Source organism: Amblyraja radiata, chromosome 11 (assembly GCF_010909765.2).
Source record: "Amblyraja radiata isolate CabotCenter1 chromosome 11, sAmbRad1.1.pri, whole genome shotgun sequence".
Lineage (NCBI taxonomy): Eukaryota > Metazoa > Chordata > Chondrichthyes > Rajiformes > Rajidae > Amblyraja > Amblyraja radiata.
Genome location: NC_045966.1, coordinates 55936626 through 55957626, shown reverse-complemented (window position 1 = coordinate 55957626; position 21001 = coordinate 55936626). Strand labels below are relative to the sequence as shown.

At 42.9% G+C, this 21001-nt stretch overlaps 1 protein-coding gene and 1 long non-coding RNA gene across 2 annotated transcripts in view; both read left to right on the top strand.

Moving 5' to 3' along the window:
- dock2 (dedicator of cytokinesis 2) overlaps positions 1-21001 on the top strand; it is a 703541-nt gene that overhangs the window by 249239 nt on the left and 433301 nt on the right. The window lies entirely within an intron of this gene.
- LOC116978664 lies at positions 740-19416 on the top strand. Its single transcript, XR_004413499.1, has 3 exons — positions 740-912; positions 2581-2583; positions 19404-19416. It is a non-coding gene; the product is annotated as an uncharacterized LOC116978664 (long non-coding RNA).

The following is a 21001-nucleotide window of genomic DNA, read 5'->3' as shown; positions in this document are numbered from 1 at the left end:
GTGCAGTCTTAAATTCTACCAGATCCTTAATCTTTAAGGTGTGTAATTTTAATACAGTATATTGGTGTGTTCATGATATCCTACATTGTTTACTATACGAATAGCTCTTTTTTGTAGTGTGCTTAGTGATTGTAAGGTGGTTTTGTAGGTGTTGCCCCATACTTCCACACAGTAATTTAAATACGGTAACACAAGTGAGCTGTACAGAATATACAGTGCTCTCTCATTCAAAACATGCCTTGCTTTCCCCATCACTCCAATACTCCGTGCTACTTTTGCTCTCACATGTTTTATATGGGGTTTCCAGCAGATTTTGTAATCAAGAATCACACCCAGAAATTTATTTACATACACTCTTTCTATTTCAACATTATTTATCATCACTTTTACTTGTGTATTTATTTTGCGTTTTCCAAACAGCATAAGTTTGGTTTTGTTTAAATTTAATGATAATTTATTCAAATCAAACCATGTTTTTAGTTTACTCATTTCTGCTGTGACCACCTCCAAACGCTGCTGCAAATTGTCCCCATCACAGAAAATATTAGTGTCATCTGCAAATAACACAAATTTCAAGAGGTTTGACACCCTACATATATCATTAATATACAAAATAAATAATTTGGGGCCCAAAACCAACCCCTGTGGGACTCGACAAGTTATTTCTAAGCATGTTGATTTGCAGTTCACTATTTGCACAAACTGAGGCCTTTTACTTATGTAGCTTCTCATCCACTCTAGTACCACCCCTCTGATTCCATACTTTTCCAGTTTTTTGATTAGCAAATGATGATCAATTGTATCGAATGCTTTTTTCAAATCTATAAATACACCCACTGCATATTTCTTATTATCTATAGAACTGGTGATGTCTTCAATTAACTCCATTAATGCCATGGATGTCGATCTGTTGTATTATTTTGTATATTAATCAATTGAGGATGCATAGTAATATTGAAACATAATAAATACATAAATGCAGGAGTAGGCCATTTGGTCATTCGAGCCAGCACTGCCATTCAGTATGATCATGGCTCATCATCCAAAATCAGTACCCCGTTCCTGCTTTCTCCCCATATCCCTTGATTCCTTTATCCCTAAGAGCTGTATCTGACTCTCTCTTGAAAACATCCAGTGAATTGGTCTCCACTGCCTTCTGTTTAAGAGAATTCCACAGATTCACAACTCTCTGGGTGAAAAAGCTTTTCCTCATCTCAGTCCTAAATGGCCTACCCCTTATTCTTAAACTGTGACCCCTTGTTCTGGACACCCCCAACATCGGGAACATTTTTCCTGCATCTAGCCTGTTCAATTCCTTAAGAATTTTATATGTTTCTATAAGATCCCTTCTCATTCTTCTAAATTCCAGTGAATATAAGCCCAGTCGACCCATTCTTTAATCATATGTCGGTTTTGCCATCCCGGGAATTAACCCGGTGAACCTACGCTGCACTGCCTCAATAGCAAGAATGTCCTTCGTCAAATTAGAAGACCAAAACTGCACATAATACTCCAGGTGTGGCCTCACCAGGACCCTGCACAACTGCAGTAGGGTGTTCTTGTTCCTAACATGACATTTGCTTTTTTCACTGCCTGCTGTACCTGCATGCTTACTTTCAGTGACTGACGTACAAGGACACCCAGGTCTAGTTGCACCTCCCATTTTCCTAATCTGACACCATTCAGATAATAATCTGCCTTCTTGTTCTTGCCACCAAAGTGCACAACCTCACATTAATCCACATTATACTGCATCTGCCGTGCATCTGTCCACTCACCCAACCTATCCAAGTCACCCTGCAGCCTCATAGCATCCTCCTCGCAGCTCACATTGCCACCCGGCTTTCTATCATCCGCAAACTTGGAGATGTTACATTTAATTCCCTCATCCAAATCGTTAATATATATAATAACAGGGATCCTAGCACTAAGTCTTGCGTCACCTCACTAGTCACTGCCTGTCATTCTGAAAAGGACACGTTGATTCCTACTCTTTGTTTCCTGTCTGCCAACCAGTTCTCTATCCATGTCAATACCCTACCCCCAATACCATGTGCTCGAATTTTGCACACTAATCTCTTGTGTGGGACCTTGTCAAATATTTTTTGAAAATCCAGATACACCACTTCCACTGGCTCTCCCTTATCCATTCTACTTGTTACATCCTCAAAAAATTCCAGAAGATTAATTAAGCATGATTTCCCCTTCATAAATCCATGCTGACTTTGGCCCATCCTATCACTGCTTTCCAAATGCACTGCTATAACATCTCTAACAATCGACTCAAGCATCTTCCCCACCACCGATATCAGGCTAACTGGTCTATAATTCCCTGCTTTCCCTTTCTCTCCTTTCTTAAAAAGTGGGGTTACATGAGCTACCCTCCAATCCACAGGAACTGATACAGAGTTTATAGAACATTGGAAAATGATCACCAATGCATCTACAATTTTTAAGGCCACCTCAGGAAAAGTCCAGAAAAAGTACCTTTCACTGAGATTTCACTGAGATTTTTTTTAAATAGTCCCTTCAGCCTATCAGGCTTGTACTAGCCCAGGAGGAGTCCCTTTAGCCCATCAGTAAGTATTCCCCCTGCAAGTAGTCAACCTCACCCCAGTAGATTTCTCCCTCCCTTCATTGGTTCCCTGTGAGATCCAGGTCAGGATAGAGTTTCCTCCTTCATTGCTGTGATCTTCAGAAATAGATGAAAAGTGTCTAAAATTGATTCTCCACCCTCTCCCCTTCTCTCCCACAGAGTCTCTCACCTGTTTGGGCAGCATTTCTGGCAGTTTCTGAGCTGCCAGCCCACCAGCCCTGAGTGACTGAGCTGCCAGCCCACCAGGCCTGAGTGACTGAGCTGCCAGCCCACCAGGCCTGAGTGACTGAGCTGCCAGCCCACCAGGCCTGAGTGACTGAGCTGCCAGCCCACCAGGCCTGAGTGACTGAACTGCCAGCCCACCAGGCCTGAGTGACTGAGCTGCCAGCCCATCAGGCCTGAGTGACTGAGCTGCCAGCCCATCAGGCCTGAGTGACTGAGCTGCCAGCCCATCAGGCCTGAGTGACTGAGCTGCCAGCTCAAGAATTCATTCGGCCCACAAAATCCATACTATCCCTCTGGATACCAGTCCCTTCAGCCCACACCCATACTAGCACTCCAGAATGCCCCCCCCCCCCCCCCCCCCCAACGGGTCCCACTTAGTCTAGTATAATATTAAAACTCTTCTGGTGCAATTTTTTTCAAGCCAAGATTCCAAGCACCTATCACTGAAGCAACTCTGAATGCTAAATATTTAATTCGGGCCTATTATGATAAATTCAGAGTAATTTCAACCCAAATACTATGCATTTGTGGGTTGCAAGGAGATTATTTGTCAATTTAATTTACCAGCTCTTTAAAAAAAACAAGTTGCTGGAGGAACACAGAGGGTTAGGCAGTATCTGTGGAGGCAAAGGAACAGTCGAAATTTCGGGTTGAGGCCCTGTGTCAGACCTGCACAGTTGACGTGAAATATTGACTATCCATTTCCCTCCACAGATGCTGCATGGCCTGGTGGGTTGCTCCAACCACTTGCTGTTTAGCTCCAGTTCCAGCATTTGCAGTCTCTCATGTCTCTTTTATAACACGCTTCTCCAGCAAGGCTCAATACATTCATTGCAACTTTCTGTAAAATAAAACTTAACAAGATTTGTTTTTGATGGACATAGTTATATGAAATAGAGCAGGAAGGAAATATCCCAGTTGGATTTTATTCAGTATCTAATATTGAGACTTTTAATTAAATTCATTGGACAACCTGCAGAATGTTTTTAATGCCAGTAAAACCAAAGAATGTAATCTTCTTGGGAACAATGAATAGTGAAAGACCAGGATAGAGTGTATGTGCAGAGGATATTTCCACTAGTGGAAGAGCTATGATGTCATAGCATCAGAATTAAAGGACATTCCTTTAGGAAGGAGATGAGGAGGGATTTCTTTAGTCAGAAGGTAGTGAATCTGTGGAATTCATAGCCAGGGATGGCTGTGGAGGCCGTCAATGGATATTTGTAAAGTAGAGACAGATAGATTCTTGATTAGTATGGGTGTCAGGGGTAATGGGGAGAAAACAAGAGAATGGGGTCAGGAGGAAGAGATAGATCAGCTATGATTGAATGGCGGAGGAGACTTGATGGGCCGAATGGCTTAATACTACTGCAATCAGTTATGAAGTCAAGTGAGTTTATTGTCATGTGTCCCTGTATAGGACAATGAAATTCTTGCTTTGCTTAAGCACACAGAAAATAGTAGGCATTTACTACAAAACAGATAAATGTGTCCATATACCATGATATAAATATATACACACATGAATAAATAAACTGATAGTGCAAATAACAGAAAGTGGTTGGTAATAATCAGAGTTTTGTCCGAGCCAGGTTTAATAGCCTGATGGCTGAGGGGAAGTAACTATTCCTGAACCTGGTTGTTGCAGTCTTCAGGCTCCTGTACCTTCTACCTGAAGGTAGCAGGGAGATGAGTGTGTGGCCAGGATGGTGTGGGTCTTTGATGATACTGCCAGCCTTTTTGAGGCAGCGACTGCGATAAATCCCCTCAATGGAAGGAAGGTCAGAGCCGATGATGGACTGGGCAGTGAGGGGAAGTAACTGAACACTAGGAAGTAACTGAACACTAGACTCTTCCACTAGTGGAAATATCCTCTACACATACACTCTATCCTAGTCTTTCACTATTCATTGTTCCCAACATTTATGAACCTATGAAATGAACAATAGGAGAAGAAGTTAGCCACATGGCTTCTTGAGCCTGTGTTTTTATTTCATCCAGTAAGATTATGGCTCGTCTTTTCCTTCCAATTTTCCATTCAATTCTCTCCCCCCTATTTCTTGTACTGATTAAGGCCTTGGTTATCTTAATAGCTCAGTATCTACACTCCTCTGCAATTGAGGATATAAAAGATTCACAACTGCAAGTAATGAGATTATTGTCTCATTTAAGAATGGAAAATGCATGAAACTATTGGGCAGCATTTGTGCAAAATGAAATAGAGTTAATGTTCCAATGCCAGGATCCTTTGTCAGAGCTGGAAAGAGAGCAATAACAAGAGATTTTAGTTGTAAAGTAGGTAGGAGAATGATGGATAGACTGGAGGAAATAATTCTTAGAGAAGACCAAATGAGTTAATGTAGCAGTTATTGGAAGTTTATGTTTCTCTTTCTCTGTTACAGTATGTGTGGCTAATAGCAGGGCTTTGGGACATGCTCAGCAAACCAACTTTGTTAACAGAGAGAGAAAAACTGAGACAAAATCTCAAGTTTGGAATTTCTTTCCCCTCTGTACTAGAACTACTGACCAAATTCACATCCACATACCTCTAAACTCTTCCTTTCTAAATGTCTGTCATGTTTTTTATGATTCTATCTTTATTCCAACTCCCTCCCATAGTTTAGTTAGTTTAGAGAAACAACAGTAAACTCTGGATCGGCAGTAGCTGAGATTACGATTGAACCCTGGTTATTGCAGCTGGGAGGCCAAATAAATTATACTTCCTGTACCACTGTGCCACCTTTATACTGTAAGAATCTCAGGAGAGAAAGTCAGTACAAGGACTTTTTGTACAAAGTCTATGCTTTAAAAAAAAATCAAAGCTAAACCTGGTATTACGCAAAGTGCACACATTTAGATGTTGCTTAACTCAAGTTGTTCCCCTACTATTTGTTTTTTGTTGCATATTCTAGCATCTGTGGTCTCGTGTTCCTAAATACTGCACATAATCAATTGTGTACTGAGATATTATGTATATAAGAAAAACATCTCTGTTGAATATACATAGTTTAAGGCTTTACATGGATAGCATTCATGCCTGGGCACATATCTGGAGTCTTTACTTCAGACTTAGAGGATGACTGCTTCCGCACTCGTTTTGTTGACCCAGAAGTGGTTGTGACTTTTATGTGTACCCCAAGTACTCTCACTTCCTCCCCCATTGTTGTGGCTAGTTGATCATTGTAAAATGCCCTAGTGTGCAGTTGCATGTGCGAGGGTATGAGGGGTGCAGCAGTTGGGGCAGGGGATAGAGAGAAGGGGGAGATTGTTGATTGAATTACAGGAAACGTCTTTCTTTGTCTGTACTCGACGTCCTCCTGGATGCTTCTCTACCAATTTGAGCCATCCTTTCAATTGAATGAGATATGACAAATTTTGAAGGATATTTTAAAGATTTCTTTGAACCACCTTTCTTCCTGTTAATCTGTGCAGTGATACACCTTAGAGTCCTAGGCCCAGACACAAGGATGATGTGGTCCAGCCATTGGATTTGGTTGAAGGTGATACGTCCTATTTGGAATGTTGGACAGGAAAATACACTGAAATTAAATTATATCTTGCCAATGGATTTGGAGAATATTGTGGAGAAAACATCAATGCGTTATGGTGTCAACTGAAAGTAGTCCATGTTCCTTCATAGACTTAGTGCCTTGAATCATGTTTGAGGCATTGGCCTTCACTCAGTGTTGTCTGCAAGCAGATGGAGTCTGGCGTGTATTGGTGTGGTGATAAATGTTCATCACTATTGTCTTTTCAAACTGAGTTGGATCCTGAGATTGGGAAGTGATCCACATTGATCCTATCATCATAGGCTGAAAATAGAAAAAGTTCCTTGTTAAGGAAAAAAAAAGTGCTGCCTCGACATTGCACGTTCTTCCTATGATCGTATACTGTAACCCTGGGTGCTCCAGTTTCCTCCATTTTCTAACGACATGTGGGTTCATAGCAAAAATCATAGAGTGGAGCAAGATGGTCCACTCCTGTAAAATCCAATGGACTTACGTGTAGTACGGAACGGAGCAGGACGTCCGCCATTTTAGCAAACCCGACCCGACTTCCGTTATGCCTCTCGCAGTGTAATCAGCAAAGAGCATAGAGCCGTTGGGCCGGGTTGGTTTCGGGTCGAGACTCTTCTTCAGTTTCGACCCGAAAGGTCACCCATTCCTTCTCTCCAGAGATCTTGCCTGTCCCGCTGAGTTACTCCAGCTTTTTGTGTCTATCTTCGGTTTAAACCAGCATCTGTAGTTCCTTCCGACACACATATCAGTCTGTCCAGTCGAGGGCTCAATTGGTGATCGAAATAAAACAGTGCGTGTTCAAGGATGACTAATGCACCTGGCTCTAGTTTATGTACTTAACTTCATCACGTGTTGAAACCGATCCGGGGTGTATTAATCACCAGTAAATACATGCTTCATTCCCCTCTTTTCATTACATGTATGACAGTTTCTAAAATCGATGCAATAAATGACAGAAATTAACACTTTGCACCACTACAGTATACGGGAGAACCCACCATCCCTACACAATGCTTTGGGGCCCGTTTGAATGGGTGAAAAATACACCAATTCTGAATCTCACTGCACTTAGCCCAGTAGAGTTAGTTTCAATGCGCGTAAAAGCAAATGAGAATACAACATGAAGATTTTTGCCACAAACAACCAAAAAAGCTTGTAAAAACCAAAAGCATTTTATTAACATTTCATTTTTTCATTTTGGATCGAATAAATAAAAGTGATTGACGTTTACATGGAATTCTAAATATTTTTTTTATCATGGGTAGCATTTTGGAGATTTGTAGAGAAATGGAACACTTAATGTTGAGGCATCGTTACTGTAATCTGACCTTTAAAATGCCTGCGTTTTAAAATCTAAATATTTCTTTGCTGTAAAATAAATAGTTACACATGGTCATAGCTGGTTACCCTATATTCTACTAATTGGTATTCATATATATATATTTTAAACAGTGTAAATGATAAATTGCAGGAATAACGTGTTTTTAAAAGAGTTTACTTCAATAGACATTAGACAATAGACAATAGACAATAGGTGCAGGAGTAGGCCATTCGGCCCTTCGAGCCAGCACCGCCATTCAATGTGATCATGGCTGATCATCCCCAATCAGTGCCCCGTTCCTGCCTTCTCCCCTGACTCCACTATTTTTAAGAGCCCTATCTAGCTCTCTCTTGAAAGCATCCAGAGAACCTGCCTCCACCGCCCTCTGAGGCAGAGAATTCCACAGACTCACCACTCTCTGTGAGGAAAAGTGTTTCCTCATCTCTGTTCTAAATGCTTACTCCTTATTCTTAAACTGTGGCCCCTGGTTCTGGACTCCCCCAACATCGGGAACATGTTTCCTGCCTCTAGCGTGTCCAAACCCTTAACAATCTTATATGTTTCAATGAGATCCCCTCTCATCCTTCTAAACTCCAGAGTGTACAAGCCCAGCTGCTCCATTCTCTCAGCATATGACAGTCCCGCCATCCCGGGAATTAACCTTGTAAGCCTACGCTGCAGTCCCTCAATAGCAAGAATATCCTTCCTCAAATTAGGGGACCAAAACTGCACACAATACTCAAGGTGTGGTCTCACTTAGGCTCTGTACAACTGCAGAAGGACCTCTTTGCTCCTATATTCGATTCCTCTTGTTATAAAGGCCAACATGCCATTCGCTTTCTTCACTGCCTGCTGTACCTGCTTACCTTCATAGACTGATGGACAAGGACCCCCAGATCCCATTGTACATCCCCTTTTCCCAACTTGACGCCATTCAGTTGTGATTAGTTTGTTCAATGCGCCATCTTTAATGGGTCTTGTGGGAATCATAAACGGTGTAAACCATTTGAAATAGAATCCAATTATATTTTCCCAAAACAAATATCGAGGAAAAATGTCCTGAGTGCAGAAATTCCAAATTCACAATCAAGAAACTGCATCAAGAAACATCGGATTATAATGTGATTTTAGATTCCCAATACGATCCATTAAGAACCGCGACAGTTCTGCGTGCGGAACGCACTTGGGCAAATGAAATGCATCGGTCTAGCGATTCAGAACTGTGGTCTGCCTTGCAACAATTTCATACATATTGAGCTAGGAGCTGAAGCTAGAGTCTGCAGTTTTAGAGGACGGCACAATTATAGGTAATCAAAAGAAAAATATGTAACTTTATCTAACACCTGGGTGAGAAGGGTCTCGACCCGAAACATCACCCATTCATTCTCTCCAGAGATGCTTCCTGGCCCAAACCGCTGAGTTATTCCAGCTTTTTGTGTCTATCTTCGGTGTTAACCAAAGATCATACAGCGGAGCAAGATAGTCCACTCCAAAGATCATAGAGCGGACACCATGACCAAAGATCATAGATTGGAGCGGAGACGGAAGTTGGTTACGGAAATGTTGCCGAAAATTACACTTGCCCTACTACGGCTTTTTAGACGAGTGGACTATCTTGCTCCGCTGTATGATCTTTGGTTCATAGGTTAATAGGCGACTCTGAATTGCCCTTAATGTGTTGGTGAGTGGTAAAATCTAGGGAAGAGTTGACAGGAATGTGGGGAAAATAAAATGGATTTGGGTACAATTAGTGCAAAAACGGTGCTTGATGGTTGGCACAGACCTGGACTGTTTCTGTACCGCATGTCATTATGACTTTCTAAATAGAAATCCTGAATCTGTACAGTTTTTGTCGAACAGTCAAACGGCATTGAAATAGGTTCTTCAGCCTTTCATTCAACTCTCAAGCACCCACTTAAACAAATTCCATACGATTCCCACTTTATTGTCCTCACATTGGAAACGCCTCCTCCTGGATTTGACCACTCATTGAATCATTAGGCCCAATTTCCAGAGCTACCACTTGTACAACTTTGGATGTGAGAGGAAACTGAAACATCCAGAGAGAAACCTGGTGAGACAGGGAGAACGTGAAAACTCCACGCGAGCAGCACTGGAGTTTAGGATTGAACCCAATGTAGATCAAACAGTATTGCTGATTTGATCAGTGTGGTTTTGCTGCTGAACTGATCCATAATCCCTACCAGGTTTCCACACTACCACCTGTGGAATGTGGGTAGCCACGTTGGTTAGTTCAACTTGCGTCACGGAGCCTACAGTACTCATTTCGATGGTCTCTGTATGTATTCTAATTAAAGTACTTGCTATGATATATAATGATTCTGTATCAATAGTACTTTGCACACCCAGGTCATCGGAACTGTAAGGTAACAGCCCTACTAGTTGTGTCAATGTGCTATCCTGGATTGCTATACTCAATAGACATTAGACAATAGATGCAGGAGTAAGCCATTTGGCCCTTCGAGCCAGCACTGCCATTCAATTCAATGTACTCTTCCAAAAATGGGACAGAAATGTATGAACTTTTCTTCAACAAATTTTAAAACTTCATTAGCGATTTTACCTACTCCAAAGCCCCTGCCAAGTTATAGCATCAAGGTTGTAGTAGGTCGTACGCTGTGAAATTGAGTGAAGGATACCCAAGTCCCTCTTGTTTGAAGAGATCTTTGAAGTGCTACAAAAATATCTTCAGATGTTAATGGTGCAAATAACATATGACTAAATTACATCATTCCCCATTCATTAGAATACTGGAATTAAACTCCTGCCTGTTTCTAACAAGAACATCCTGCACTTGCAATGATCCTCTGTCGGGAAATCAACCATATTAGCACTTCGAATTCCTGATACAATTTAATTGTGAATATCCAGTTGCGTAAAATCTTTGACATCGTCTCGTATTTTGATCCACTGTTTAGATTTTGGTTATTTGCCCTTTACCTACTTCTTTCACCACCCCCACTTCCTTGAAATTATTTAAACTGAGAACTAGGCAGTGCATCAACTTTAAATCACACGTTCCAGCATCTGTCTGTCCAGCTGAGTTACTCCAGCATTTTGTGTATATCTTCGGTGTAAACCAGCATCTGCAGTTCCTTCCTACATTTTAAGTTTACCTGGTTTGGACGTATATCCTTTTGTGTATGGTACTAACTTTTTGCACACCCTTTTGCACACAGCTTTGCATGATGCAATATTTTGGTGATCATTGGGGGTGGAGTGTGTTCTATGTCTGCATGTCCCAGTACACACAGGCCCCCATTGAACCGGAGCAATGACCCAGAAAGAACAGTTCTCTGTGATGTCTCGGTGCAGAGACATGATGAATCATAAAGTATTAGAGGGTGATCAAGCCATGCAATTGCAATCACCTTATAAAACTATGCCCCCTTCCAGGTATTCCTAAACTGCTTTGCCTTCAATCAACTCCTTTGGTTACCCATTGGACTATGGATTTTATTTTTGCACTGGCACATAATCTAACCCTTTGAACATCTTTGAAGGTACACAAAAATGCTGGAGAAACTCAGCATCTATGGAAAGAAGGAATAGGCAACATTTCGGCTCGAGACCCTTCTTCAGACTGAATTCGGGGAGGGGGTGGGGCGGGAAAAAGAAAGGAAGAGGCAGAGACAGTAGGCTAGTGGGAGAGCTGGGAATGGGAGGGGAAGGAGGGAGAAAGCAAGGACTGTCTGAAATTGGAGAAGTCAATGTTCATACCGCTGGGGTGTAAACTACCCTTGCTACCCACTTGCTCCAAAAGCATACAAGCATTTAGATCCAAAGCCACAAATTCGTCAAAGTTGCTTCTGTGAGAACTCTTCTCCTTAGCATGGCATTGTGTCTTGGTCTTGCACATTTGAGTAAAACGTAATAAACATTGCCCACAGTGAAGTTTGATGCCATCTGAGTCCATATATCACGGAGTTACCATTCCACCTATATGAATACTTTACTAAAATACATCCACGTAGAACAAGCAGAGAGATATGGGATGACTCAACTCTACAGATTTAGATAAGATGAGACCAAGTGGGATCCGTCGGGACCCTGTCACATGGGAGGCCTGGTCCCCCAATGCAACCCATTCCCCAACGCAATATTCCACCACTCACCCATAGCCCCCAACTGCGCAGGTGCGGCTGACATTTAAAAATTTTTAAATGACAATAACTTGTAAAAAATAAGATCAATTTGAATGCATCTCACTCTCCCTCTTCAGTGCCCTATTCCCCTCCTCCATTGTCCTCACTCTCCCCACCCACCACCAACCCTCCTCTGCTTCCTCCTCTTACCCCCTCCCTCCCCTCCTCTCTCTTCCCCGTCGCCTCCTCTATTACATCGCCATCCCTCTTCTTACCCCATCCTCCTCCATTCCCCTTCATCCCCCAGCACTCCCTCCCCCTCCTCTTCACCTGCCTCTTCTTTCCCCTATCCTTCTCCCCTCCCCAACTCCCTCCCTTAGCTCTGCCTCCCTTTCCTTTCCCCTTCCCTCAGTAACTCCCTCCCTCCCTCCATAACCCCTATCCCCTCCCAACCCCCCTACTCTCCCACTATTCCGGAGCTGTGGGGGGGGGGGGGGGGGGGGGGGCCGAGGCAGCTCTTCTCCTTGCCCGCAGACCCGGAGCAGCTGCTCTCAGATCCCGCACTGTTTCAAACCCCAGCCCAGGGCCCGGAGCCACGCTCAGGGCTCGTTACAAGCCCGTGTCTGTGTCCGGCGTGCTTTTAGCAGCCTCAGGCAGCCCCAGCGCCGAGGACAGATGGGTAGGTGTATTATTTGGGGTAAACAAATGTTGATGTCCAAGGAAGCAACAGCAATTTCTTTTTTAATGTAAATGAGATCCCATTGTGATGTCATGCACTACTAATGGCAAGTGGGGGCACTATATATTTTTAAAGTTTAAAATGTCAATAACTTGTAAAATATACCATTAATCTGAACAAAACTTGATAGACCATACTCCAGTATAATGGTGAGTAAGGTGGGCCAAAATTGTAGCGCTATCGTATGCCATTTTGGCGTAATTTCATGCACTTCCCCTGCCTCCCCCAGCACTTCCAATTCCAATTCCACTTCCCCTGGCCCCTCCCCCTCCTGTGCTACCAGGACCACAACTAACTGTTCTAAGATTGCAACATTGTTGCAAATGTCGAGATGAGGACTGTGAGATTCCATTCAGGTGAAAACTTGGTGGAAGCACAGAGCATTTCTGGATTGCAACTTTGAATGGAAGTTTGTTGGAAGCTGGGGCAGCAAGAATTTAACAGTGAAAATCTTTTTAAAGCTGGCTTTTTTAAACCTTTAAATATAAATAACTTGTGAAGTATAACATCAAATCTGAAGGAAATTTGACAAGGGCGATGACGGGAAAAAGCTGTAACGTTGTGCAAACATTTTAGCATCACCGTGTACTATTTTGGCATAGATACGATCACAATCACAGACACACTCGCACATATAGAAAAAGCCGAGACTTTTAATAGTATATAGATATATATATTGAGCTTGTTCTGAGGGGGAGTAATAGATGCAAATCTGACATCTTTAAGCATCTGCCAACTCTGTGCTTAATAGAAAATAACCAAGTGACAGCTCAGTGTGAAGTCAAGGTCAAGGTCCATGGCTCAAGGGGAGAAATGTTATTCTGATTACAGAGTTAAAATGCTTTTCTTATTTGAACTTATTCATGCTGATAGCAGACTGGTATTTAATGCCTTCTGGTATCTCTCGTGTGCTTTGACAAATCTACATTACAGGCACCCAATATCAAAAGGTTATTTCACCACTGAGAACTTCACAGCTATTGCTGTCTACTTCTGTTATCTGACAAAGATACAGTTGGGTGGGTGTATTGTTTGGGGAAATCAAATGTTGATGTCACTCCCTTACCCCATTCACTCTCTCACTCCCTTCCCACATTCACTCTCTCACTCCCTGCCCAAGCGCTCAGGCTGATGGGAATTGTAGTCCACTGTCCCCCTGCTCCCCCTTCCGGCCAATTACGACTCCTTCACATTGGACTACAACCCCAATTGTCCCAAATGCCCCCAGACGCGTGTTGACTGCCTCCATTGCTGCCCTTCACGCATCAGGCTGCCCCAGCATCGAGGGTAGATGGGTGGGTGTATTATTTGGGGTAAACAAATGTTGATGTCCAAGGTGTAGGAAGCAACTGCAGATGCTGGTTTACACCAAAATAAAGACACAAAAGGCAGGAGTATCTCACCGGAACAGGCAGCATCTCTGGAGAGAAGGAATGGGCGACGTTCCGGGTCGAGACCCTTCTTCAGTCTGATGAAGGGTCTCGACCTGAAACGTCACCTGTTCCTTCCATCCAGGGATGCTGCTGCCTGTCCCACTGAATTAAGGGCCTGTCCCACGAGCGTGCAACTGCATGCGACAAGCGCGACCTAACGTGGTCGCTTGAGCCGTACGGCCTTGCGGGGCCGGTTCCATCGGTTCGATCGCCGGAGCCGTATGGAGTTGTGCGGAGCTGGTCCCGACATCGTACGGGGCTCCAAAAAACTGACACTGTTCAAAAATTCCACGCGGCAACGGCCTGCCGGCCCACAGCCGCATTGAGGCCGTATGCACCGCCTCGATGGGTGTACGCACCATCTCGATGCTGTACGCACCGTCTCTATGCTGTACGCAGCGTCTTGAAGGCGTACACCTAGCGCAAACTTCCCGTGGACTTCGCTCGAACTTCACGTCAACTCGTACGAGATCACTCAACCTCCGCGCGGCCCCCGCTTCTGGTTTGGTCGTGCTTGCAGCATGCAGTCGCATGCTGGTGTGACAGCCCTGTATGGGGATCACTCGACCTCCGCGCGGCCCCTGCGCGGCCCCCGCTTCTGGTTTGGTCGCGCTTGCAGCATGCAGTCGCATGCTCGTGGGACAGGCCCTTTACTCCAGTATTTTGTGACTATCTTTGATGTCTAATGGCTTCATAAACAAATGCTTCCATCCAAAAGATTTGAGGAGTGAAAAATAACAGCAATGGTGACTCACTGAAACTATTTGGGAGTGAAAACAGTGAGCCCAGATGAAATAAAAATCATACCAAGCAAGAGAATTTTGCTAACCTTTCCTCATTTGCAGACAAGGCTATTGGAACATAGAAAGGTATAGCACACAAACAGCTCTTCATCCCACAGTGTCTGTGCTGAACATGATGACGAGATAAACTAATTAAACGCTACCCGCCACTTTTTTAAAGTAGATTAATCAAGGCAACATAAACTGAGGAGAGCCTTGCTGTGGGCTTCAGTGTTGACAGGTAATTATTTCACTAAATACAGAAAGACAGATCATTTTGCTTCAGAGAATGCCAGACTAAACAACGAAAGGAATAGCATAGCCCGTTCACTAACCAATTTCAATTGTTGCAATGTTGTTAGTCAAAAACAGAGGAGAGTTGACCCAATTTATTGGTGTACATTTATTCTTCAACCAAAGCAGGTGAATGAGATAACATTATTTAAAGCCTTACTGTTATTTGCAACTTGCTGAGTGCAAATTGGCTTCTGCATCGCCAACTTTGCAACAGTGCCACTGCAACCATGCATTTTGGTAAAGGGGGACGGGGGGGTGGGACGATTGGTGGACATAAGGTGCAGCATTATGGCGATTAAGATTAATGAAAGGCCAATGACTCAATCATCTTTGAGTTCGATTGCACTGGGATAACGTCTTGCAGACCCATTTCTTAGAACCATATCTTGGCTGCCATTACAGGATCTTTCCAACTGGTCTTTCAACAATACATCTCTACTGCCTCACAATTTCCATCCAAGAAAGTAATCAATTCATCTACTTTGATGTTACTGTGGTGGCATCCTGGGCACTGAGGATTGTCACTATTGCTGCATTTACCACAGCAGCAGGCAGTCATAGTTGGCAAGAATGTGCCCACAAGGACCTTTTGAAAAAACCTCAAACCTTCATCTCACTGAAGTTTTTTTTTTGCTTTGCTCATTGTTCATGGCACTTGTAGAACACCAGAAAACTTTCTTCATAGTCAGCTGCATTATTCATTGAAGCACAAGGGTGGTATGGTGGCTTGGCGGTAGAGCCACTGCCTTACAGTGCCAGAGGCACGGGTTCGATCCTATCTACAGGTGCTTATCTGTATGGAGTTTGTACGTTCTCCCCGTGACTTGCGTGAGTTTTCTCCCAGATCTTCGGTTTCCTCCCACACTCCAAAGACGTACAGCTTTGTAGGTTATTTGGTTTGGTATAAATGCAAAATTGTCCCTATTATGTGTAGGGTAGTGTTTCTGTGTCTGTGCGGAGTCGGTGGGCCGGAGCTCCTGTTTACGCACTGTATCTCTAAACTAAACTAAACTAAACTAAACACACAGGAAGAACTTAATTGTGATCATCCTCAGGGAGATTGAGTGGCTAGACATTCTGCAGCCAGCATTGCCCGGGCAGGTGGACACTGCGGAGTTGGGGCTACCTTCTATTGGTTCCTCGCACCAATTCAAGGACTTGCAGCACTTGCTGAGCAGCGCTACAATGAGAGCCATAACAATATTGGTATCATTGGGCTCCTTGGTATGATATCCCAGTGCTTACATTAGTGTAGGCTAGCCCTACATCACATACCTGGCAGATGCAGCCACCTCACTGTTTTGTGTTGCATGCTGCGTGACTCAGTGAAGCAAGGGGAAGATCAGCATTCAGCCTCAGAGCCTGAAGCTCATAAGACACTGTTTGTAGAATAACTGCAACAGTAGGACGATGAAAGCTACAGGGGAGTTCTCATCAACAGCTTCAATACCTAGGATGCATGGACTGCCGAGGGGGAAGGACTCCCAAGCAGAGAGGTATTTTTCACAAGGAATCTGATAAATCTGATATATTTTTAGTCTGCAATGTAGGTGGACTCCAGTCCTTAACATCATGATTGTTCACCAGTGATCAGCTGGAGAGAACCAGATAACACAGAACGACCCCTCACATCTTTTGATGCAATACCTCGATAAATGAATCCCCGATCTACTCACTGAAATGACTCCTGATAACATTTACAGTAGTTGGAAAGGAAAAACAAATCAATAATACAGACGTTGGGAACTTGTAATTGGATTGAATTCTCAGCAGGTCGTTCAGCACTTATTGGTTCAGGGTAATAGCCAATACTAATTTAACTGGGTTGTGGTATATGGACCCAACAGAAGAGAGTGCAGGTGCTGGAATCTTGAGCAAAAAATAAAGTGCTAGAGGAACTCAACAGGTCAAGCAGCAAGCATCCGTGGAGGGAAATGCACAGACAATGTTTTGGGTTCAAACCCATCTCAGATATGATAAAGGATCTTACCTAAAGCATCATTTGTCCTTTTCCCTCCATGGATGCTGCCTGGCCTGCTCAGTTCCTCAAGCAGTTTATTTTGTTTTCTCTGATGGAAGAGCAGACCGAACTGTCAACTCTGTTTCTCTTTCCACGGAAACTGCCTGAGCTGCTGAGTATCATCAGCATTTTCTGTTTTTTATTTGTTTTCAGCAGTGTGCAGTTTGCCCTGACATATGTCAGGAGAATTACCTGTGTATTGGGCATTATCACATCTGGGAGAAACAGCTGGAGCCACTCTTGCCAGGCTCTTCCCCTGATGGGCATCACATGTTTCCTTGTCCGAATGGCACAGAGAGACTACCTCTTGCCAACTGTGTCCAGTTCGCTTTCACTAAGTCTAGGGGCTCTCTCCGTCTCTCCTCCAGCCTTTGACATAGCGTGTGCTGCTGTTGCCTTTCTGCTGTTGGGAATGTGCCTTTAAGGGCAGACACCCATGGAAGCATGAAAGGAATAGATAGAGTGCCTGCACAGAGTCCTTCCAGGAGAGTGAAATCGAGAACTAGAGGGCTTGGGTTTAAGGTAAGAGAGGCAAGATTTAACATGAACCTGAGGGGTAACTTTTTCATATAGAGGGTGGTGGGCATATGGATCGAGCTGCCCGAGGAAGTTGAGGCAGGTATAATAATAACATTTAGTAGACATTTGCATAGGCACATGGATAGAAAAGTTAGAAAGGATATGGACTGAACTCAGGCAAATGGGACGAGTTTCAATGGAGCATCTTGGTTGGCACAGACAAGTTGACTTATACCCAACTCACAGATGTGCAGCAGATTGTCAGAAGCTGTGTTCTGCTGAGACCTTAGAGATACAGCATAAAAACAGGCCCTTCGGCCCACCAAGTTCACACCGACCAGCGATCACCCTGTGCACTCGTACTATCCTACACACTAGGGACAATTTAATTAATTTTTTTAAACAAAACCAATTAATCTACAAACTTGTACATCTTTGGAGTGTGGGAGGAAACCTGAGCACCTGAAAAAATCCCATGCCGTCACAGAGTGAAAGTAGAAACTCTGTGCAGATGGCACCTGTAATCAGGAACGGACCAGGGTGTCTGGTACTGAAAGGCAGCAACTCTACTGCTACGCCACTCCTGTTGAGATACAGCAAACTTTCCATTTCTGTGCTTGAACCTGCATGTAAAATCATTCTGAAACCACTTTAATCTAGATTTTGGACAATATCTTTATTTCTTTTTTCAGAAAGACCTGTTTGAGTTCTAGTGTTAAACAAGATGACATTCCGTTAAGGGTGAAATCCAATTTACAGGCTCCATTTTCTATCCATGTAAAATAACAATTTCTATTCCCGCTACCCCTCAAAATGAACAAACGTATTGCGATATTTGTTTTAACTCTTTCCAGTTGCATTGTGTAAGTCTGCAGTAATGCATTGTGTGGGTGGCTCAGTAAATAGCTGCACTGAAAGCTGTGGCAAAGGGCAAATTAGTTAGAGGATCCTATGGCTTTTATCCATGGCTTGTGTAAGATAACTAATTTTACCATTGTTATTGGAATTGCTAGCTGCAAAAGTGCTACAGGCATGGTAAAACAATAATCAGATTTGTAGTATCTCCTGCTTAAAGGGAAATGGGGCAAGACTTGTCAGTGTGGGCACCCTGCTTGCATTGACCCTTCATGGCCATCTTATGCCATTGTGACCAGGTCTGGACATGGATGGCATCCAGCACTACAGTGCTATGGCATGACTGGTGCCAAGGTCTCTGACAGCAGATGCCCACTCCCCAATCACCCTGAAAGATTCAGTAGCTGACTAAGTTCTGATCCAGCAATGTATCTATCAAAGCTGTGGAGATATTTAATGCCTCTGGCACTCAGACACATTAAAAAACTGCAAAACATAAAATAAATCATTTAAAAGATAAAGACAATTATGCAAGCAAAAATATTAAATAAACCAACATAACTTCCAGGAAATGGTTCTTATTTTCTCTTCTACTTTTTTTTTTTGCTGCCTCACAAATCATCATGAAATCAGGGTGGCCCATGGACCTTTCACCAGATTTAACTAGTGCAGTATCTGACAGCCATGTCCCTGAGTAAATCTGGGTTCTCAGCAAGATCAATCTCTGTCACTGGAATCTATTAGGAAACCACTCGGCAAGCAATTTTGACAGATGTGTTGCCTTTAAGAATAAGCGGTGGGCCATTTAGGACTGAGATGAGGGAAAACTTTTTCACCCACAGTGTTGTGAATTTGTGGAATTCTCTGCCACATAAGGCAGTGGGGGCCAATTCACGGGATCTTTTCTAGAGAGAGTTAGATTTAGCTCTTAGTGCTAACGGAATCAAGAGATATGGGGAAAAAGCAGGTCAGGGTTGATTTTGGATGATCAGCCATGATCATATTGAATGGCAGTGCTGGCTTGAAGGGCCAAATGGCCTACTCCTGCACCTATTTTCTATGTTTCTATGTTTCTGCCATTGCCTAGTTAGTTGAAGACATTGGTGTATTACTACACATATGCAGGACCCTTGAACTTGGTTGTGTTTACTGACAATGTACAGGTGTCTGTGCTGATGCAGACCAGTGACCAAGTCTGTTTTAATGCTCCTATTGGTTGAATAAGCCACCAATTCTGATAGTCTGGGATCACACGTAACACTGAACTTGGATCTGTGAAGATCTGACGTTTTCCTTTTGTTTATTTATTTGCCTTCTATACTTACATCACTTGTGCATGATTCATCTGTTATTTATGTTGCATTACACAGTCCAAATACGTTGACTTTGAAGGGGATGTTATTTTCTCGAAAACTGATCTGCAGTGTGATATTGACAACACATCTCTGTTTCAAATTCTAATGGTAAAACTTCTAGCTTTTTTCTCACCCATTGTTGAACCTATTTACTCATCAATTGAAAATTGACCAACTCTCCCTGACACTGTTGACCATCTTTTCCTGAATTATCATCACTCTTTTTTCACCTCAGTAGCTACTCTTTTTCAAATGCTTTAGCATTCACTCTGAACATGTTGATTTATCTCCTGTGAACATATTGAACACTTTTTCATGAAGCTTTTGCCTCAGTTCACTGGATGCATGGGGCATCTATCTTCATGGTGTTGATGAGCCACACTCACTGAAGACATATTTTACCTTCTGCATCTCAAATGTTGGTTAGCCTTCACAAAGCATATGCACCAGACTGTCGTGAGAGTGTTTGCCATTCTCTTGAAAGCATTGGTAGCTTTACTAAAGATATTGATAACATCCCCTGAATGTATGATCAATATCTCTTAAATATCTTGAGCACTTTACCATGTTGCTATTGGAGATGATTCCTAAGAGATTCCAGTGGTGTTGCTTGTATGTAGTGTATGCGATCACTGTTGTCTCATGGCAGCAAGTATCTAAGGCCAACTCAACATTATCAGCAACATTAGTCCTCTCTTCCGCATTGACACCTTTTGGTGTTGGTTCTGAATAGCGATGAGGTTCAGGAAGCCTAGTAGATTTTCTTCTGTGGCCAGAGTACAAAGGTCAATTATTGCATCCATCAGCTGCTGCCCCAGGAGTTCCATCTGAGATCAGAAATCATAGCTGGTTGGTTTGACCTATTAACTTGGTGGTATACTTAACACTATTAGCAAGGCAGTGAAATTATTTAAAGAATGAACCTAGTTATTGTCCAGATATTTTGCAATTTCAGTGCTTTATGCAGTTGACCTTCAAGGCTAATTTTAATGATACCTAGTCATAAATGTCAAAACAAAATTATATTGTGAAATGAAATTGGTTTAGTGAATGATTTACAGTATATCCGGCCACACAAAATAAAAGATATTATTTTTCCTCTGAACTAACAGGTATTTAAAATTGTTTCTTACTGGTCATCTCGTTGGTGTTGACTATTGCAGGATACAATTCCAGGGGAGGTAATCAGTGACATTCCTAAAATGCACGTGTGAATCTGGATTCAATCATCAGAC